Here is a 20999-nt window from a genome sequence, read left to right on the forward strand (position 1 = left end):
TCTTCCTATTTTCATGCCACCCATCCTTTAAGATCCAACATAGATGACTCCCCCTTTTCCTGAAAACCTTTGGACTCTACTTCAGTCCCCAGTGAATCCACTGTCCTCTTTTACTGCCTGAGCTACGCATGTGTCAATCACGTGGCATCGTTTATATTTTTCTCTAATATTGCTGTTTGTCATAATGTTGTCTTAAATTGTAGTCCAGAGGGAAAAAAAGTTTGTATAAAAGTAGCAGTAGAATTCCTCACTGAGAATTGTGGGGGGGGGGTTTGGGTTTTTTTTAGCAAATTATCTTGATTGGCTCTTTGGCTATGAAGCTCTGTTAGAGCAAAGATCCCAGCACCTAGCACATAAAAGTTGTGTAAAATTTATTTGTTGAAAAAAATAGAAGCTCCTAGGATACATGCCTGGATTGTCTGGAGCAAAGGAAAGTGAGAATGTGTGTTATTTGAGAAATGTAAAAGCACTTAGCATAGTGCCTGGTACAAAGTAAGCATTCAATAGGTGGTGTGTCTATCTTGTCCTACATAAGTAATATAGCATGAATTATTGGATCAACCTAGGAGGAGCAGGTAGAAGAGGGCAGAAGAAGGAAATAGAGCAATAGGGTGGTTGCTGGGTCTCTATGTAAAAAGTGGGCCACTGAGGTCTTTTCAGGGGCAATTAGGGAAAGGAACATTTAACATTTGTTGTACTGAGCTACAACTTCACCTTCCTTCCCTCAAGTCTTCAGTAAAATTTGCTACACATACAGCTCGGTGCCAGTGATGCTTGGAGAATTCAGGAAGCCAGATGGTGTTCAGGGCTGCTGGGGTAAAGGTGGGGGCAGATATAAGATATTGAAAAAAAAAAAAAAACGGCAGCCCATCCAGCAATGTTAGAAAATTCAGCAGAAGTGTGCAAACAGAGCCAGAGACAACAAGGAGAGAGGCCCCAAGAATTCTCAGAAATATTGGGAATGATGGTGATTATTCTCACTCTACAGGAGTTGGGGGTTCAAGACAATTTTATTTAAATATTAAAGGATGGGGGTTCCCAGTAGGCCAGAGGGCTTTGGGGACATCCAAGTGGCTAACACTTCAGTCACATGTATACTGTTATCACTTGGTTTAAGTTATATCCCCTTAGCTGTATTGTAACCTCTTTGGGATAGGAACTATGACAAGGTGTTGCACTGAATCTGTATGGCTTTTTTTCCTTGCATGAATTACATTCCTGTACATTGACACGCTGGATCCTGGCAATAACTCTCTGAAATAGTATGGCAAGTATCAGTGTATATCCCCTATCTTCATAATAGGAGAATGCAGCCTTAGTGGTGACTGCCTGGGAGGTCTTGCTGAAGCTAGGCACCCAGGCACTATGGGCCCAGTCCAGACACTGATGAGGTTCTGTCAAGCTCCACGTCAGAGCACTGAATGAGCTCAGTGGAACTTGACAGAGGCCTTTAGTGGGGAGAGAGAAAAGGCTCACACAAAGCATGTCCTAATGTGATTACCAAAAACTCAGTTATTATTAATAAAAATAGTTAACCTTTATGGAGAGCTTACTTGGTTCCAAGCTCTGAGCCAAGGGCCTTTCATGCATTATCTCACTGAATCCTCCCAACCCCCTCCAAGATAATTACTGCCTTTTTAAAAAATAATAAATTTACTTATTTATTTTTGGCTGCGTTGGGTCTTCGTTGCTGCACGTGGGCATTCTCCAGTTGCCGTGAGCTGGGGGTGCTACTCTTCACTGCAGTGCGTGGGCTTCTCATTGCGGTGGCTTCTCTTGTTGTGGAGAACGGGCTCTAGGCACGCAGGCTTCAGTAGTTGTGGCACACAGGCTCAGTAGTTGTGGCACACAGGCTCAGTAGTTGTAGTGCACAGGCTTAGTTGCTCCATGGCAATGAGGGATCTTCCCGGACCAGGGCTTCAACCTGTGTCCCCTGCGTTGGCAGGCGGATTCTTAACCACTGTGCCACCAAGGAAGTCCGATAGTTACTGCTTTTTAAAACCTCTATTTTATAAAAACCAGGACTTAGAGAGGTTAAGCAACTTGCCCAAGTTGCTTGCTTCTGTTAAGTGGGAATCTTAGTTTTGAATCCAGACAGTTGGGTATTCTCAAGGAGAACCACAAACTCCCAATCGGTAGGTTCCAAAATTGCCTTGTCTCCCCTAATCAGAGGGTGCTGATAGAGGCATTGTAGCTGGAGCACTGATTCAGCCTCTCAGTTCACATCTCCTCAGGAAGCTGCTCCAGTTACTGATAAAGCCTTCCACAAGCAGTGTTGCAATGAAGATAAGTATAATGGCATTCTCCTGAAGGGAATTAAGACAGTTCTGACAGTAGGGAAGGGCAGCCGGGCTGAGCTAGCTTTGAAGTCTGAAAACTCCGCCTGTGATTCAGTCTATATGTCAAGTTCTCAAGAACTATTCCAGTCCTGTTGACTCCATGGCCTAAAAAAGTGGGACCTGCCTGTGAGAAAGATGGAACAGAGTGGTTGCTACCATCTCCTCGCTTCACTCCTCTCCTCTCCACCTCCGCAAGCCTTTCCAAGGAAACCATTTAAACCATGTAAAAGGCCAGTGAGGTCTTTTCAGGGGCAAGGAGAGAGAAGGAGAGGGAAATGGGGTCCAACCTGGGTCAGACAGGGGCGTAGAGAGGAGGGTCCATGTCTGAGACATGCACTAAGGACAGCACAGATAAACAGGAAGCCAGCAAAGAGTCTTTGGAGGTAAAGGCCCCTCTCTCTTTTTCCTTTTCTCCATCCTGTCTTTCTCCTCTCCAGCCTGATCAAAATCTGTCCTCAGGAAAAGACCTGAGATTGGCTGCTTCCCTGGGAACCCAAGTCAGGAAGTAACCATGTAGTTTCTGTGCTCTGTAAAGGGCTTTGAAGAATTGGTGAGCAAATGAGGGAGGGAGACTTTGTCTGATTCAGGATTATTTCCCCAGTGCCTAGATCATTGTCTGGCTCTTTAGTTGTTGACTAAATGAATATTGGAGGCCAGGGAGTCCTTCTCAAGACCCTAAAATTGAACACCTATTGGCCCCAGGCTGTGGACCTGTGGGCCACAGTTGTTAGAGCTTCTGAGCAAACGAACTTCTGATGCTGAGAGATAGGCAGCAGAATGTGTGAAGTGAACACTAAATACTGTATCACTACATGTACCCAGGGTGCCCTTTAGCTCCTAGCAGAGATTTATAAACCTCACCCCTGCCTCTAATCCCTGCTTCCAAAATAGTAGAATGCTGGCTCTACCATTGGAGAACATGCCCCCAACTTTCTGGGCACAGAGCAAGGGGTCTGGATTAAGCCTTCCCTGCTGCTAATGTGCTGAATTGTGTCCCTCCCCCACACCCCCCACCAAATTCATATGTTGAACCCCTAAATCTAATGTGACTATATTTATAGTAAGGAAGTAATTAAGGTTTAATGAGGTCATAAGGGCACGGCCCTAATCCAATAGGATTAGCGTTCTTATAAGAAGAGACACCAGAGTGGTCACTCTCTCTCCACCATGTGAGGACAAAGCAAAAAGGTGGCCATCTGCAAGTCAGGAATGGAGTTCTCACCAGAAAATAAATTGGCCAGCACAAATAAATTTCTATTGTTTAGCCACACAGTCTATGGTATTTTGTTATGACAACCTGAGCAGAACAAGACACCTGCTTCCTCTATAATGCTTCAAGATTTATGCTCAGAGAGGTTCCAATGAGCAGACATACCTTCTAGGCCCACTCTTACCCAAGCCAAATTTCTTCCTGTTATATATCTTTTATTCCACACAAATGGACATAACTGCTTTTTCTCACACTCCATTTCTCCGTTGCCACGTCTTAAATATTAAGCCACAAATGAGGCAGGTTCTTCAGGACAAGAATACTTTGCAGATCCAGGTATACTATGAAGCCCTGGTGGTACAGAGAGTCTTCTCTCTTAGTCTGTCTTGGTCTCAGGGTCTCAGCATCAAGGAGGTGGGCTGGGCTTAAGATGTCTCCGTTAACTCTGGAGCTATACTTCCTGGTTTCAAACCCAGGCTCTGCTACTTACTGGCGATGAGGCACAAAGCATGTTTGAAATAAGGATGTTAACAGTATCTATCTGAAAGGGGTTTTGTGAGGATTAAATCCAAAAAAAAAAAAAGATATCTCCATTACAATGATCATGTTATTTTGGGGTAGGAGGATAATATTTTTAACACCCTTCAACAACTTAGTAGGTCACCTGGCTCCTTCTGAAAGGAACTGGATAAAAAGATATATTTAACTGGAGGAAAGAAGGTTTAAGAGCCCTGGGAGGGAAAGCTTAGGAACCAGAGCTGGTGTCTACAAGAGTATGAAGCTAAAATCAGCAAACCAGGTTTGCTGACTTGATAGTTTTTCCCCTATTTCCCAGAAGATAGAAAACTACAATAAAGTACTTGATGCTGGCAAAGCATAATCCTCAGCAAAGGTTAATAAACAACTATAAAGCATTTAAGATAAGACCTTATATGATTAACTGATTATCTTGGAAATTAAAGAACAGGGCCCCAGGGTATGGGACCTGATTAGAAAGTTATACATATATATGTGAGGGGGGGCCAGGGTAGGAAGACGGTAGCAGGAGGGCACTCTATTAGAATAGGCTGAAGGGGAAGGGGAGGAGTATGTAAGTTGGCCAGAGACAGGAGTTGGGAGAACTCTGTTGACTGACAACTGTACCTGTATCACTGACATGTCTTGGGGTAGCAGTAGTGCTGGACATTAACCACAAAGACTACTGCCCTTTCCAAACTGATACACAACCAACTGCTTAGGAGAGGACCTAGAAAGAGACCACTGGAAACATAAGGGTTTTTCTATGAAATTGTTAGGAAGTGTTATCAGACTTATATTCTGCATATTTTCCAATCCCAACCTTCTGCCTCATTAAAATGTTGGGCCTTTGCAACCTTGGAAATATCTTAGGGTGAGTCACCAGCTGTTCTGTAGAATTTCAAGATACTCTGTTGTTGGGAGAAACCAAGATGGCGGAGTAGAAGGACATGTTCTCACTCCCTCTTGTGAGAACACCGGAATCAGAACTACCTGCTGGATAATCATCGACAGCAAGACACTGGAACTCACCAAAAAAGATACCCCACGTCCAAAGACAAAGGAGAAGCCACAGTGAGACGGTAGGAGGGGCGCAATCACAGTAAAATCAAGTCCCATAACTGCTGGGTGGGTGACTCACAGACTGGAGAACACTTATACCACAGAAGTCCACCCACTGGAGTGAAGGTTCTGAGCCCCACGTCAGGCTTCCCAACCTGGGGGTCCAGCAACTGGAGGAGGAATTCCTAGAGAATCAGACTTCGAAGGTTAGTGGGATTTGATTGCAGGACTTCGACAGGACTAGGGGAAACAGAGATTCCACTCTTGGAGGGCACACGCAAAGTAGCGTGCGCATCGGGACCCAGGGGAAGGAGCAGTGACCTCAGGGGAGACTGAACCAGACCTACCTGCTAGTATTGGAGGGTCTCCTGCAGAGGCGGAGTGTGGCTGTGGCTCACCGTGGGGACAAGGACACTGGCAGCAGAAGTTCTGGGAAGTACTCCTTGGCATGAGCCCTCCGAGAGTCTGTCCTTAGCCCCACCAAAGAGCCCAGGTAGGCTCCAGTGTTGCGTTGCCTCAGGCCAAACAACCAACAGGGAGGGAACCCAGTCCCACCCATCCACAGTCAAGCGGATTAAAGTTTTACTGAGCTCTGCCCACCAGAGCAGCAGTCAGCTCTACCCACCACCAGTCCCTCCCATCAGGAAACTTACACAATCCTCTTAGATAGCCTCATCCACCAGAGGGCAGACAGCAGAAGCAAGAACTACAATCCTGCAGCCTGTGGAACAAAAACCACATTCACAGAAAGATAGATAAGATGAAAAGGCAGAGGGCTATGTACCAGATGAAAGAACAAGATAAAACCCCAGAAAAACAACTACATGAAGTGGAGATAGGCAACCTTCCAGAAAAAGAATTCAGAATAATGATAGTGAAGATGATCCAGGACCTCGGAAAAAGAATGGAGGCAAAGATCGAGAAGATGCAAGAAATGTTTAACAAAGACCTAGAAGAATTAAAGAACAACCAAACAGAGATGAACAATACAATAACTGAAATGAAAACTACACTAGAAGGAATCAACAGCAGAATAACTGAGGCAGAAGAACGGATAAGTGACCTGGAAGACAGAGTGGTGGAATTCACTGCTGCAGAACAGAATAAAGAAAAAAGAATGAAAAGAAGTGAAGACAGCCTAAGAGCCCTCTGGGACAACATTAAACACAACAACATTCGTATTATAGGGGCCGTCCCAGAAGAAGAAGAGAGAGAGAAAGGACCAGAGAAAATATTTGAAGAGATTATAGTCGAAAACTTCCCTAACATGGGAAAGGAAATAGCCACCCAAGTTCAGGAAGCGCAGAGAGTCCCATACAGGATAAACCCAAGGAGAAACATGCCGAGACACATAGTAATCAAATTGGCAAAAATTAAAGACACAGAAAAATATTGAAAGCAGCAAGGGAAAAACGACAAATACAAGGGAAATCCCATAAGGTTAACAGCTGATTTCTCAGCAGAAACTCTACAAGCCAGAAGGGAGTGGCATGATATACATAAAATGGTGAAAGGGAAGAACCTACAGCCAAGATTACTCTACCCGACAAGGATCTCATTCAGATTCAATGGAGAAATCAAAAGCTTTACAGAGAATCAAAAGCTAAGAGAATTCAGCACCACCAAACCAGCTCTACAACAAATGCTAAAGGAACTTCTCTAAATGGGAAACACAAGAGAAGAAAAGGACCTACAGAAACAAACCCAAAACAATTAAGAAATTGGTCATAGGAACATACATATCGATAATTACCTTAAATGTGAAAGGATTAAATGCTCCAGCCAAAAGACACAGGCTTGCTGAATGGATACAAAAACAAGACCCATATATATGCTGTCTACAAGAGACCCAATTCAGACCTAGGGACACATACAGACTGAAAGTGAGGGGATGGAAAAAGATATTCCATGCAAATGGAAATCAAAAGAAAGCTGGAGTAGCAATACTCATATCAGATAAAACAGACTTTAAAATAAAGAATGTTACAAGACACAAGGAAGGACACGACATAATGATCAAGGGATCAATCCAAGAAGAAGATATAACAATTATAAACATATATGCACCCAACATAGGAGCACCTCAATACATAAGACAACTGCTAACAGCTCTAAAAAAGGAAATTGACAGCAACACAATAATAGTGGGAGACTTTAACACCTCACTTACACCAATGGACAGATCATCCAAAATGAAAATTAATAAGGAAACAGAAGCTTTAAGTGACATAATAGACCAGATAGATTTAATTGATATTTATAGGACATTCCATCCAAAAACAGCAGATTACACTTTCTTCTCCAGTGTGCACGGAACATTCTCCACGATAGATCACATCTTGGGTCACAAATCAAGCCTCAGTAAACTTAAGAAAATTGAAATCATATCAAGTATCTTTTCTGACCACAACGCTATGAGATTAGAAATGAATTACAGGGAAAAAAACATAAAAAACACAAACACATGGAGGCTAAACAATACGTTACTAAATAACCAAGAGATCACTGAAGAAATCAAAGAGGAAATCAAAAAATACCTAGAGACAAATGACAATGAAAACATGATGGTCCAAAACCTTTGGGATGCAGCAAAAGCAGTTCTAAGAGGGAAGGATACAGGTATACAAGCCTACCTCAAGAAACAAGAAAAATCTCCAATAAACAATCTAACCTTACACCTAAAGGAACCAGAGAAAGAAGAACAGAGAAAACCCAAAGTTAGCAGAAGGAAAGAAACCATCAAGATCAGAGCAGAAATAAATGAAATAAAAACAAAGAAAACAATAGCAAAGATTAATAAAACTAAAAGCTGGTTCTTTGAGAAAATAAACAAAATGGATAAACCATTAGCCAGACTCATCAAGAAAAAGATGGAGAGGACTCAAATCAATAAAATTAGAATCGAAAAAGGAGAAGTTACAACAGACACCACAGAAATACAAAGCATCCCAAGAGACTACTACAAGCAACTCTATGCCAATAAAATGGACAACCTGGAAGAAATGGACAAATTCTTTGAAAGGTATAACCTTCCAAGACTGAACCAGGAAGAAATAGAAAATACAAACAGACCAATCGCCAGTAATGAAATTGAAACTGTGATTAAAAATCTTCCTACAAACAAAAGTCCAGGACCAGATGGCTTCACAGGTGAATTCTATCAAACATTCAGAGAAGAGCTAACACCTATCCTTCTCAAACTCTTCCAAAAAATTGCGGAGGAATTAATACTCCCAAACTCATTCTATGAGGCCACCATCACCCTGATACCAAAACCAGACAAAGATACCACAAAAAAAGAAAATTACAGACCAATATCACTGATGAATATAGATGCAAAAATCCTCAACAAAATACTAGCAAACAGAATCCAACAACACATTAAAAGGATCATACACCATCAAGTGGGATTTATCCCAGGGATGCAAGGATTCTTCAATATACGCAAATCAATCAATGTGATACACCACATTAACAAACTGAAGAAGAAAAACCATATGATCATCTCAATAGATGCAGAAAAAGCTTTTGACAAAATTCAACGCCCATTTATGATAAAAACTTTCCAGAAAGTGGGCATAGAGGGAACCTACCTCAACATAATAAAGGCCATATAAGACAAACCCACAGCAAACATCATTCTCAGTGGTGAAAAACTGAAAGCATTTCCTCTAAGATCAGGAAAAAGACAAGGATGTCCACTCTCACCACTATTATTCAACATAGTTTTGGAAGTCCTAGCCATGGCAATCAGAGAAGAAAAAGAAATAAAAGGAATACAAATTGGAAAAGAAGAAGTAAAGCTGTCACTGTCTGCAGATGACATGATACTATACATAGAGAATCCTAAGGATGCCACCAGAAAACTACTAGAGCTAATCAATGAATTTGGTGAAGTTGCAGGATACAACATTAATGCACAGAAATCTCTTGCATTCCTATACACTAATGATGAAAAATCTGAAAGAGAAATTAAGGAAACACTCCCATTTATCATTGCAACAAAAAGAATAAAATATCTAGGAATAAACTACCTAGGGAGACAAAAGACCTGTATGCAGAAAACTATAAGACACTGATGAAAGAAATTAAAGATGATATCAACAGATGGAGAGATATACCATGTTCTTGGATTGGAAAAATCAATATCATGAAAATGACTATACTACCCAAAGCAATCTACAGATTCAATGCATTTCCTATCAAATTACCAATGGCATTTTTTTACAGAACTAGAATAAAAAATCTTAAAATTTGTATGGAGACACAAAGGACCCTGAATAGCCAAAGCAGCCTTGAGGGAACAAAACGGAGCTGAAGGAATCAGACTCCCTGACTTCAGACTATACTACAAAGCTACAGTAATCAAGACAATATGGTACTGGCACAAAAACAGAAACATAGATCAATGGAACAAGATAGAAAGCCCAGATATAAACCCATGCACCTACGGTCAACTAATCTGTGACAAAGGGGGCAAGGATAACAATGGAGAAAAGACAGCCTCTTCAATAAGTGGTGCTGGGAAAACTGGACAGCTACATGTAAAAGAATGAAATTAGAACACTCCCTAACACCATACACAAAAATAAACTCAAAATGGATTAAAGACCTAAATGTAAGACCAGACACTATAAAACTCTTAAAGGAAAACATAGGAAGAACACTCTTCGACATAAATTACAGCAAGATCTTTTTTGATCCACCTCCTAGAGTAATGGAAATAAAAACAAAAATAAACAAATGGGACCTAATGAAACTTCAAAGCTTTTGCACAGCAAAGGAAACCATAAACAAGATGAAAAGACAACCCTCAGAATGGGAGAAAATAGTTGCCAATGAATCAACGGACAAAGGATTAATCTCCAAAATATATAAACAGCTCATGCAGCTCAATATTAAAGAAACAAACAACCCAATCCAAAAATGGGCAGAAGACCTAAATAGACATTTCTCCAAAGAAGACAAACAGATGGCCAGGAAGCACATGGAAAGCTGCTCAACATCACTAATTATTAGAGAAATGCAAATCAAAACTACAATGAGGGCCTCCCTGGTGGCACAGTGGTTGAGAGTCCGCCTGCCGATGCAGGGGATACGGGTTCGTGCCCCGGTCTGGGAGGATCCCATATGCCGCGGAGCGGCTGGGCCCGTGAGCCATGGCCGCTGGGCCTGCGCGTCCGGAGCCTGTGCTCCACAACGGGAGAGGCCACAGCAGTGAGAGGCCCACATACCGCAAAAAGAAAAAAAAAAAAAAAAAAAAAAAAAACTACAATGAGGTATCACCTCACACCAGTTAGAATGGGCATCATCAGAAAGTCTACAAACAACAAATGCTGGAGAGGGTGTGGAGAAAAAGGAACCCTCTTGCACTGTTAGTGGGAATGTAAATTGATACAGCCACTAATGAGAACAGTACGGAGGTCACTTAAAAAACGAAAAACAGAATTACCATATCATCCAGCAGTCCCACTACTGGGCATATACCCAGAGAAAACCATAATTCAAAGAGACACATGCAACCCAGTGTTCATTACAGCACTATTTACAATAGCCAGGTCATGGAAGCAACCTAGATGCCCATAGACAGACGAATGGATAAAGAAGATGTGGTACATATATACAATGGAATATTACTCAGCCATAAAAAGGAATGAAATTGGGTCATTTGTTGAGACGTGGATGGATCTAGAGACTGTCATACAGAGTGAAGTAAGTCAGAAAGAGAAAAACAAATATCGTATATTAATGCATATATGTGGAACCTAGAAAAATGGTACAGATAAACCGGTTTGCAGGGCAGTAATTGAGACACAGATGTAGAGAACAAACGTATGGACACCAAGCGGGGGAAGCGGCAGGATGTGTGTGTGTGTGTGTGATGAATTGGGTGATTGGGATTGACATGTATACACTGATGTATATAAAATTGATGACTAATAAGAACCTGCTGTATAAAAAAACAAAATAAAATTCAAGAATAAAAAGAAAACAATTAATACTAAACCTTCTTTGGGTTATTTGTATGGAAATATGTTAATATAAATGTTTCAGACATTGCATGAAATTCCTAAAAATCTTATATGTTCTGGTATAATGTTATAATTCTAGTTATTACTTTAAAATATATATCTCAGCAACAACTAAATTTCCTTGTCAATTGCATTATTATGAACTTTCATCAAATCTTTAACTGTGGTCATTTTTAAGTCTTGTCATTTACACACAGTGCTGGGTGTACTCTGACGCTTTTGCAAAAATGTTCCTATAAAAGGGTTTTATCTTCAAGGAATTCATGGAAAAGACTCTGACAAGTACAGGTTTCTGGTAACTGACTATACTGCTGAACTGAATGAATAAGCACTTTCAGAACTCTAATGGAAAACTGATGAATTCATAAAAGTGCTAACAAAAGATCAAGATGAAAAAAATTAATTACATGGGACTGAGTGAACTGATGAGGATGATTATAATTTTTGTGACTTTCTGTTTAAATTAAAAAAAAATGTGATGTTAAAAAAAAAAAAGATACTTTGTTGTCTAGTGGCTGAGCCTTCATTGCCTTGCTGGTTTCCAGGAAAGCAGGCCCCTAAATCACTCAGCACAGACCCAACAATTTTTTCTTTAGGGCCCATTAAAAATTGTTGGGATTTCCCCTGCCAAAATAGCCATTCATATATATCTGAATAACTTATGAATATGGTTTATATATAAATAAAGCATTCCAACAATTTTCTTTTCAAGAGTCATGAAATCTGTACTATGGCCTTCTGAGACCCAAGCAAATTAAAGATGATAGGATTGTTAGGGAACCGTTGGCTGAAACTGCCCACCCTGGCCAGGCACAACAGTAACAGATTTGCTTAAGTCTCCCACCTCAGGATGCTTCAAAAGAACACACAACCAGTGAAGGGTCCAAAAGCAACCCAGGGAAAACCCACGAGGGGCCAAGAAGGGGAGGAGACACCAGTCCATAATATGTCTCGCCAACCTCCCAGAAACCCTCACAATGAAAACCATCGTGACTGAGAGATGCGCGCACCACCAGGAAGGGCCCTGAGCCGGACCAAATGAAGGCACAAGCAAGATGATTGGCCAGAAACGACGTGGAAAGCTAACCCCACCACCATAAAACCTGAGACTGTAAGTCACAAGGCAGAGCAGTTCTCCTGGGTTCCCTTACCCTGCTGCTCTCCACTTGAGCGCCCCTTTTCAATAAAATCTTTTGCTTTGTCAGTACGTGTGTCTCCTCGGACAATTCATTTCTGAGTGTTGGACAAGAGCCCACTCTTGGGCCCTTGAAGGGGTCCCATCCAGTGACAGGATGACACTAGCAATATATACAAGGACAGAGATTTGTAAAATTCAGTAGTAAGAAGAAAAACAATTTTATTCTGGACGTTTTAGTTAAATCATTGAGGTGAAGAATGAATATAAAGAACCTTCTTCTCTGGACCAGCCTTTGTTAAAGAATCAGAAACCCCTTCTCCTTCTGGGGCATGTGGTTGTGAGCTGTTGAAGCAACCTGTTAAAGGTAGAGCCAGCTTCAGTTTCCTGAGATTAAACCAGGCTGAAACTAGGTTTACAGACAGCACAAAAGTCAGGTGCAGGGCCTCTTGTCTCTGTTGTGGAGCTATGCCTTGGGGAATTATGCCTTGGGTCAGTTATTAGCTGTCTCCTATAACTACTTTGTTTAGGGTAATATTATTTATAAAACCTTGATTAGATAAAGATTAAGAGAATTATAAAATATTTAGGTATTCATCCAGCCCAACTTCTTCATTTTACAGATGGGGAAACTGAGGAAGATAGTCTCTTCAAGGCTATTTGGACTTATACTAACACTCTCCTCAAAGTTTTTCCAGTGTCTGCCGAGTTCTAAAGCCACTTTCACATTCTGGGTTTTTGTTATGGCAGTGCCCCACCTCTGGTAACAAAATCTGTATTAATTATCTATCACAGTGTAACAATTACCCGAAAATTTAGCAGCTTAAAATGACAAACATTGATTATCTCACAGTTTCTTAACTCAGGAATTTGGAAATGACTTAGATGAGTGGTTTGGGTTCAGGGTTTCTCATGAAATTACAGTCAAGATGTCAGCCAGGGCTGCAGTCATCTGAAGGTCTGGCTGAGGCTGGAGGATCTGATTTCAAGGTGGCTCACTCACATGGCTATTGGCCAAAAATCTCATTTCTTTGATGACTGTTGTGGCAGAAGGCCTCAGTTCCTCACCTCATGGGTCTCTCCATGGGATTGCTTGAGTGTCCTCTTGACATGGCGGCTGGCTTCCTTCAGAGCTAGTGATCTGAGAGAGAGCAAAAAGGAAGCGACATGTACTTTATGACCTCATCTAGGAAGTGAAACACCATCACTTCTACTTCATTCCATTCTTTTGAAGGAGTCACTAAGTCCAGCCCTCAGTCCAGGGAGGGAAATAAAGCTCTACCTCTGGAACAGAGGAGTATCAAAGAATTTGTGAACATATTTTAAAACCACAAGTTCTCTCAGAGCATTTGATCTAAAGAGAATTAAGTGGAAAAGGGGTTCTTAGTAGCTTTGATGATATGGTAAGAAAGGAATTCATCTAGACTCAGTCTGAGGCTACTGAACCAAAGAGTAGTCATGACACAGAAGTATTTTGACTCTGAAATTTATGAGGAAGTTGGGAAAAGTAAGGGTCAAGTCAGTTTGTTGCAACCTGTGCATGTGTTTCTCCCTCTTAACTTAAAGTTACATTTGAATTTGCATATCCACGTCTCAGTACTAACAATATAGTATACATACATAAAGGTAACACGGATACATCTACTTTCATACTATTTGACTACTGTAATTCTAGAAAATATTCCACCCTTGATATTAGAGCTTCTCTCAAGCTTCACATTCATTCTCTTCATCCAACGTGTCCATCCCCTCTACCTCTGTGCTCAAGAGGAAACACCTATGGGTGTGATGTGAGGGAAGAGCCTCTCCCCCTAGATTAGTCCCCAAGCCCCAACGTCAACCACCAGACCAGGGGGCTGAGATCCTCTTCTATCTCTCCTTTGAATTAAGACTTTTGTCAATAATTACCCATTTACCACTCACCTTTCCAAAAGGAAGATGCGATTATGTCCCTCTTCTGCTTAGAACTGGAGATTTAAACGGTCCCACATATAAGAGAACCTCTGTGCATAGAACTATATCCAATCTCCTGGGATAAACCATAATGGAAAAGAATATTTAAAAAAATAATGTCTCTATGTGTGTAACTGAGTCACTCTGCTGGACAGCAGAGACTGCCACAATGTTGTAAATAAACTATGCTTCAATTAAAAAAAAAAAAGCCCCTGTGAATTCCTGACACTCTATCATAGCTGCACTATTTTGGAGAACAAGCCTATAACTTTCAAGGGATCCCCAAAGCAATAAGTTACCACAAAATGTCAAGATCCACCAGCCTCCAGGATAAAGGCCTGTCTCAATAAGGGGCAAGAGATTCATCAATTTGGCTCCACCCTTGCTCTCTATTAAGAAGAAAAAATGTTGCCTGCCGTTCCAGTTCTGCAAGGATCAGGCCATCAGCCACTGCAGTTGCCCACTGCCAGTGTGCCCTTACGGGAATTCAGGATGAAGAAAAACAGGAAACATTCTATGCTTTGGGTACACTGGCCTTTAGATAGTTAAGATGCATATCTAAGAAAAATTTTCAAATGAATTCAGATACTTGCATTTTCCCAGACACAGAAAAGCACTAAAATCGCTAACTTGAGATACCTGTTTGTTGTAATTAGCAGTAATCTTTTGATGCTTGACTACGTTTTCCCAGCAAAAAAGTTTATATATATCCTGGCTCCTCCCTTACCTCTTTGGAGCAGTTCCTCAGAGCTATCTGAAAGGCTGTTTCCTGGGCTATAGTCCTCAGTAAGGTCCTCAGATAAAACTTAACTCACAACTTACATTGTGTGTTTTTCTCTCAGTCTACATCTCCATCCACTCGCCCCTCCATATCTTACGTCACAGCTTTATCTTTCCCTATGCTGTTCACACTTCCTGGCCTTTGTTTCTGCCTTTCTCTCTGCCTAGAATACACCTTCCCCTTCTCTGCCAGGAAAACTACTCTGCATGCCTTGGAACCCAGCTCAAATGTCATATCCTGGAGGAATGAATGATTTAAGTTCCAATATACTTTGTATGTATATAGCTGTAATTACTTCTTCACTCATCTGATTAACCCTGCACTGACATGATCTCTGAGTAAGGATGTTTTATTAGAATTTGTATCTCCAAGGCCTAGCACAGATCATACTAGGGACTACTATTTGTTAGGTGGGTGGATAGGGGTTAGACTGGACCATTGCCTGACAGAACAGGGATCCTTCTCCCTCTGAGCATTTCTCTGCAGACCCACTACAAACTGAGGACCATCTCTTCTCAGTCTGATGCTTTGCTCTCCAGGCTCTGTAGTGAGCTTTGTACTTTTAGATTTCACTGACCAGTAAAATTTCAAAAGTAATTTTGGAGACCAAAATAGGATTGCCAGTTTTTAATTTTTTCAAACTTAAAGACTTAAAAAAAATTATCACCTACTTTTTAAAAAGTCACTATAACACCTCAAAAGTAGGAAGACCATAACCTTAGCCTAGAGAATAGTTCTTTGAATTAAACACATTTAGCCTTTTGAAAAACCTACCACATCAACCTTATTTTTTCTCATTCCATGATGAAAAATTCATCCCTGTTTATCAGCTCTAGAATAATGTTTGGAAACCACTGATTTTGACCTTTGCCTTTGAGAGGTGGCTCCTGCAATCTTCTTGGCTCAAGAATGAGTTTTAGGCCTCATGACAGGAATAGTCCTGTAGGATCTTCCCATGGCTCTTTTTTTTTTGTGGGTGTAGAGAGAAGTACCTGGGAACAAGAGACCAACTAATGTATATTGAGCACCTCTATGCTAGTCACTTGGCACATATATGAGGTGCACATCTCAGGTGACAAACTCAAGAATGCAAAAAAAAAGCAATTTTACTTCTTTGCTTACCAAATTTATTACCTATCCAAGTATGCTCGACCTAGTGACAGAAATACCTCTTAATTCAGGGTCCCCTCCTCCCTTTCTTTCCCTAGGGGTTGCACCTCCGATCCAGGGGACTGATTTAGTGTGTCAACGGGGCTGGATTAAACCTCCCAAGGTCTTAAGCACTGAAAAAATTATGTTGCCTCATATGTAACTGAAAGTTTTTTAAATAATTATTTTATAGTTTATTTTTTCCCAACAAAGTTCTGTTTTTCTTTTTTCTCCTGAAATTGATCACTTCACTGCTTTTTATTCTTTCAAAAAATTTTCTTACTTCTCGGGTGGATGTTTTGTTTTCCTTGTGTCCTTGGCAAGTTATTGACCTACCTATGGGGTCATCTGGTCCTGCTCATTGGCCCTCAGCATCCACCTGCTTGTACTGGATTATATTGCAGGTCCACGCAGGTCACCACAGAGTCCTCCTCACGCTGTCCACACAAGACTGCCTCACATCTGAAGGCTCTTTATGACACATGTGGGCCACTGTGGGTGAGAGTTTATCTTTTTAGTGTAAAACTTCCATCCCTATTAAAAGGCAACACTTACTATTATCAGTCATCTTACTTTGTACAAAGGAGCTGAGGGGGTACATGGGTGGATAATAGGCAGGGAACAGGAGGACACTATATCACATTATTTTCCATTGGCACACATTCTTTTATTTTTTATTTAACATTCTTTTCTGATTCCTGCACTAGACTATAGGTCTATGCGAACAATCCATCTGTGTTATTCATTACTATAACCCCAGAACCTAGAACAGTGCCTACCTAGCACATAGTAGGCTGTTAGTAAATACTGTTGATCAAATGAACGAGACTGAATGAGATAAGGACAACACAAAGAGGTAGAAGGGGATCAGAATGAGGGTGCTGGAAGTGCTGAAAATAAACTTCAATTATTTTACAATTCTGGAAGTTTATGTTAGCTCTTCCTTGGAGAGTTTCCTTCCAATGCAGCAAAAGATGTCTCTTCTACAGCATTCCTTGTGTTGTTTTCTGACTGTTGCCTGTGGACTAGCATTTTCTTTCAGCTGGAAAATAAACTAGTTTGGGCAAGAAGGATCATATACAGCTTTGCCGCTCCCCATGAGGTACAGCACTTTAAGAGCTAAAATATGCTAGTTTACTGAATGAATGAATGACTGGAACTTGAGTCCTAAATATCCAGAGAATCCCTGAGGAGTGGGCTCCGTGTTATACAGGTTAAATCCAAAGTGGTATCTTCTAGACTAAGTTTTATCCAGCCTCAGCATTCTACATCCACTTCCTGGGGTGCAGTACCTCCTAGTGGACGTCCAGGGCTGCTACCTCCTTCCTAGATGCTCCCAAACATGGGCCCTCAGTGACTCCCTCCCAGAACTCCATCTTTTCCTCCTCAAAACCTCAATGTCACCCTCATCAATGAAGCCCAGTAGACGATGAGGCCCAGCCAACTCAGGCAGGTCCTTTCTAGTCACCCCAAGTACTCACAAGATAAATAATGAAGGGCTGCATCAGAGCCAGGTAGTTCTCTAGAGCAGACCAGCGCCTCAAACTTTAAGGTGCAAATGAATAATCTGGAGAGAATCTTGCTAAAATGAAGGTTCTGATGCAGTAGTTCTGGGTTGTGGATCAAGATTCTGAATCTGAACTAGCTTCCGGGTGACACCAAAGGATGCTGGTCCAGTCTGTACTGCAACCTCGTGGTGACTGGCAGCTACAGCAGTAGCAGCTCCCAGATGTACCAAGTCTGACCAGCAAGCCATGGGGTTGACCATTTAAGTAAACACTCTGAAGCTTATGAAGTACATTCAAGGTTTGTCCCTTGAAGGTTTGCCTGCCTCTTTCCTGGTGCTGAGACCCTAGAGAAAAGCTCTAACCTCCAGCTGGAAGGGGTAGGGGAAAGGACACATTCCCAGAATCAGAAACTGCAAAACGTGGTTTAAATCAAGAGGTCAAGGGGAGGGAGCTGACTGACTGCTCAGAGGGTGTCCCAGAGCAGCAGTCTCTCATCCCAGGCCAGAGTCTCTAGCTCTCAGCTTTGCCAGCCTGGAAACTCCATTTTATCCATACACCCAGAGATAAGCAGACTCAAGGGAAATGAATCATACCAGCCAGACTCTTAAGAGTCTAAACCAAATACCAACAAGTAAGAAGAGCAAACGCCAACTAATCAGAAACTTGTACAGAGCAATACTTTCCCTGCAGGAATGTCTACGTGGGCTGGCAAATCATTACCAAAAGTCTGTTTGGGGGCCTGAAATCAGAGCAAGGGGAATCAAGTGAGCAACCTCAGAAGAGAATATTATGACATTTTGATAGCTGGATGCACCCATCTCCATGGATAATTGCATACCTGCCAAGCAGAAGTTAGGAGAGCACCTTCCCCTTCTGGTACTCTTCCTGAAACTGGGAACTTTCTGTTCAGATGTCTTTAGTGCATTCCTGCCCTCAAATACACTTCAGTTGCCTTGGATGGATGTGAATGGCTAGAGTGGGTTACCTCCATTGATGTATGTTTGTAGTCTTTATTTTCTTGGTTGACTGTTTTTACTCAAAATACTCTTAGGAAGTGATTGCACCAGAATTTCTCCCCAGATTCTGAGATCAGCTCATTGCCCAGCACTGAAGCACCAGCAGGAGAGGAATGGGGGTTGGAGGGAGGGCCATCAGAGAAAAAGCTGGATCCTTTCCTTGCTTCCCACCCTGACATCTTATTCTAGGCTGCAGATTTTTAAAAACTTCAGTACAGTTATTTGGTAAGCGGTCAGAGGAACAGAAGTTGTCACATTTCTGTTGGCTGGTTCTTTTTTTGCTGGTGATGTTAATTTTCTATACATATAACACTTAAATCAGTGTCCAAAGTCTGGCAAGTTCTCAGGCTCACTTTCCTTTATTCTATTCTCTCATGATCTGAGCTGTCCTGTTGGGTGGCTTTTAAGTCATCAAACTTACAGAAGTGGGAGGGGGGAGACCTGGAAAATTACAGTCCTCCACAGCTTCTTGCTTTTACAGGCTGTTCAGTAAGACTTTGTTGACAGGCTGTCGGTAAACGAAGCACAACCCCACTGCAATGTCCATCTCTCCCAGGAATGCTTCCTGACTTGCTGTGCCACCCCCAGGTTCCCTGGGAGAAGCTGGAGAGGCTCATTGCTCACTGAGTCCTATCTTATTCCCTCCTTGACAGTGATACAGCCGCTGCCAGCCACCTGAGAGCCAAATCCAAAACATATTTCCATTTTTGCCTAATGCCTAAATGACAGACCTAAATTTGTTGAGTCTGGATTTTTTAAGTGCTCATCAAAGTAACAAATAAAATTTGCTTTAAACCTGAGGCAGATTAGGAAAAATCCTCAACGAGAATATCCCTCTCACCCAGGTGGCTGTGGAGATGGAGGCCACAAAGTCCTCTTTCGCACCCTCATAGTGGCTACGGGAACCAGCACCTCCTGAGCAGTCAGATTTTTCACTCGTCACACTGTATTGTCCACTCTGCACTCTTCTAACGCTTAATAAATGTTTGCGCAGTATTCCTATAATTCCTGCACTCCAAAGGAAGTTTTAGCGAGTGTGAGGGCTTTTTAGAAAACCCAGTACATGACTTCCCCATTGACAGGGGCCAAATGAGGTAAGATAATGAGTACAACACGGAATAACCTCCCCCAAATTAAACAATCATATAGGAAGGAAGATGACGATTGGCTGATTCACTGAAGACCCCGCGGTCACCCTTTGCCGCGTTATAATTTCGGCCCAGACCTAACATCAAGCAGCAGCTGGGGCCTAACCGCCGAAGAATGTGGCTTCCGGAATCTAAAAAGGTGCCCCTGCCGTGCCATTGTTCCCACAATGCCGTGACTCGGATTCGAACCGAGGTTGCTGCGGCCACAACGCAGAGTACTAACCACTATACGATCACGGCGAGCTACTGGGACGCCACGAGGAGTACGTCATTGAGTGTCGTCCTCGTCCAGGTGGCTGCCGCTCTCGCCTTCCCAAGCTGTTCACTGTCGACCAGGCCCCTCTGGCCCTGGCGCCCAGCCCGAAGTGGAGTAGGGGCGCCGTGGACTCCCGGCCGAAGTCTCTGCTGGTCGTCCGCACGGCTCGTGAAAGAGAGGACATGAAAGTCCTCTGCAAACTAAAGGACTCCTAAGAGGCCAGGCCTACGTCCGGGACTCTCACGCAGCCTGTACGAATGTGAGGCCCGGGGGTCGTCCGAATGGCGGCGCTGGGCCCCTCTCACACCCACCGTGCCCTGGCGCTCACGCTGTCTGAACGGGCTCTTGCTAGGAATGGGGCCGTCTCTTAAATCCCACAAGAAGGAAAATCAGTTCGGACCCAGCCGCACAACTTCCTTCGAGATGCGGAGTAAGGGGAACTCGCAAATAACACACTCCTCGGTAATGAAGCGGTAGGATCTGGCGGGCTGGTGAGTGCTTACGGATATCTAGAAAGCAAGCAAGCAGTGCGCCTGCGTTCCCTCAGGGAGAGGCGAGGTTAGAGACGGGCGGGAACCAGCAGTGACACGGCAAAGGGGCGGGGCCTTAAACAGAGAAGAGCTTAGGCGAGAAAAGAAACTCCCGCGTCCCCAGTAGCTCGCCGTGATCGTATAGTGGTTAGTACTCTGCGTTGTGGCCGCAGCAACCTCGGTTCGAATCCGAGTCACGGCATTGCGAAAGCACTGACACGGCAGGAGGACAGCTTTTTAACGCTGTCCTCCATTTTTATCTTCAGTTTGTAATAACTTCCTTGAAAATGGATCCCAGTCCCCTTGTGACAGTTGGAAACGATGTTTACGCCAGGTCTCGCTAAATTGGACTTCGGAAGCATAT

The 20999-nt window shown here is 42.5% G+C and overlaps 1 long non-coding RNA gene across 1 annotated transcript; it reads right to left on the bottom strand.

Moving 5' to 3' along the window:
* Window positions 1-12499: 12499 nt before the first annotated feature.
* On the bottom strand, window positions 12500-20598 carry LOC308613536. The gene is made up of 4 exons (XR_014015261.1): window positions 20073-20598; window positions 16514-16669; window positions 14218-14323; window positions 12500-13435 (listed from the first exon to the last, which is right to left on the bottom strand). It is a non-coding gene; the product is annotated as an uncharacterized lncRNA (long non-coding RNA).
* Between the last annotated feature and the right edge of the window lie 401 nt (window positions 20599-20999).

This window comes from Mesoplodon bidens, assembly GCF_964165515.1.
Source record: "Mesoplodon bidens genome assembly, chromosome: 3".
Lineage (NCBI taxonomy): Eukaryota > Metazoa > Chordata > Mammalia > Artiodactyla > Ziphiidae > Mesoplodon > Mesoplodon bidens.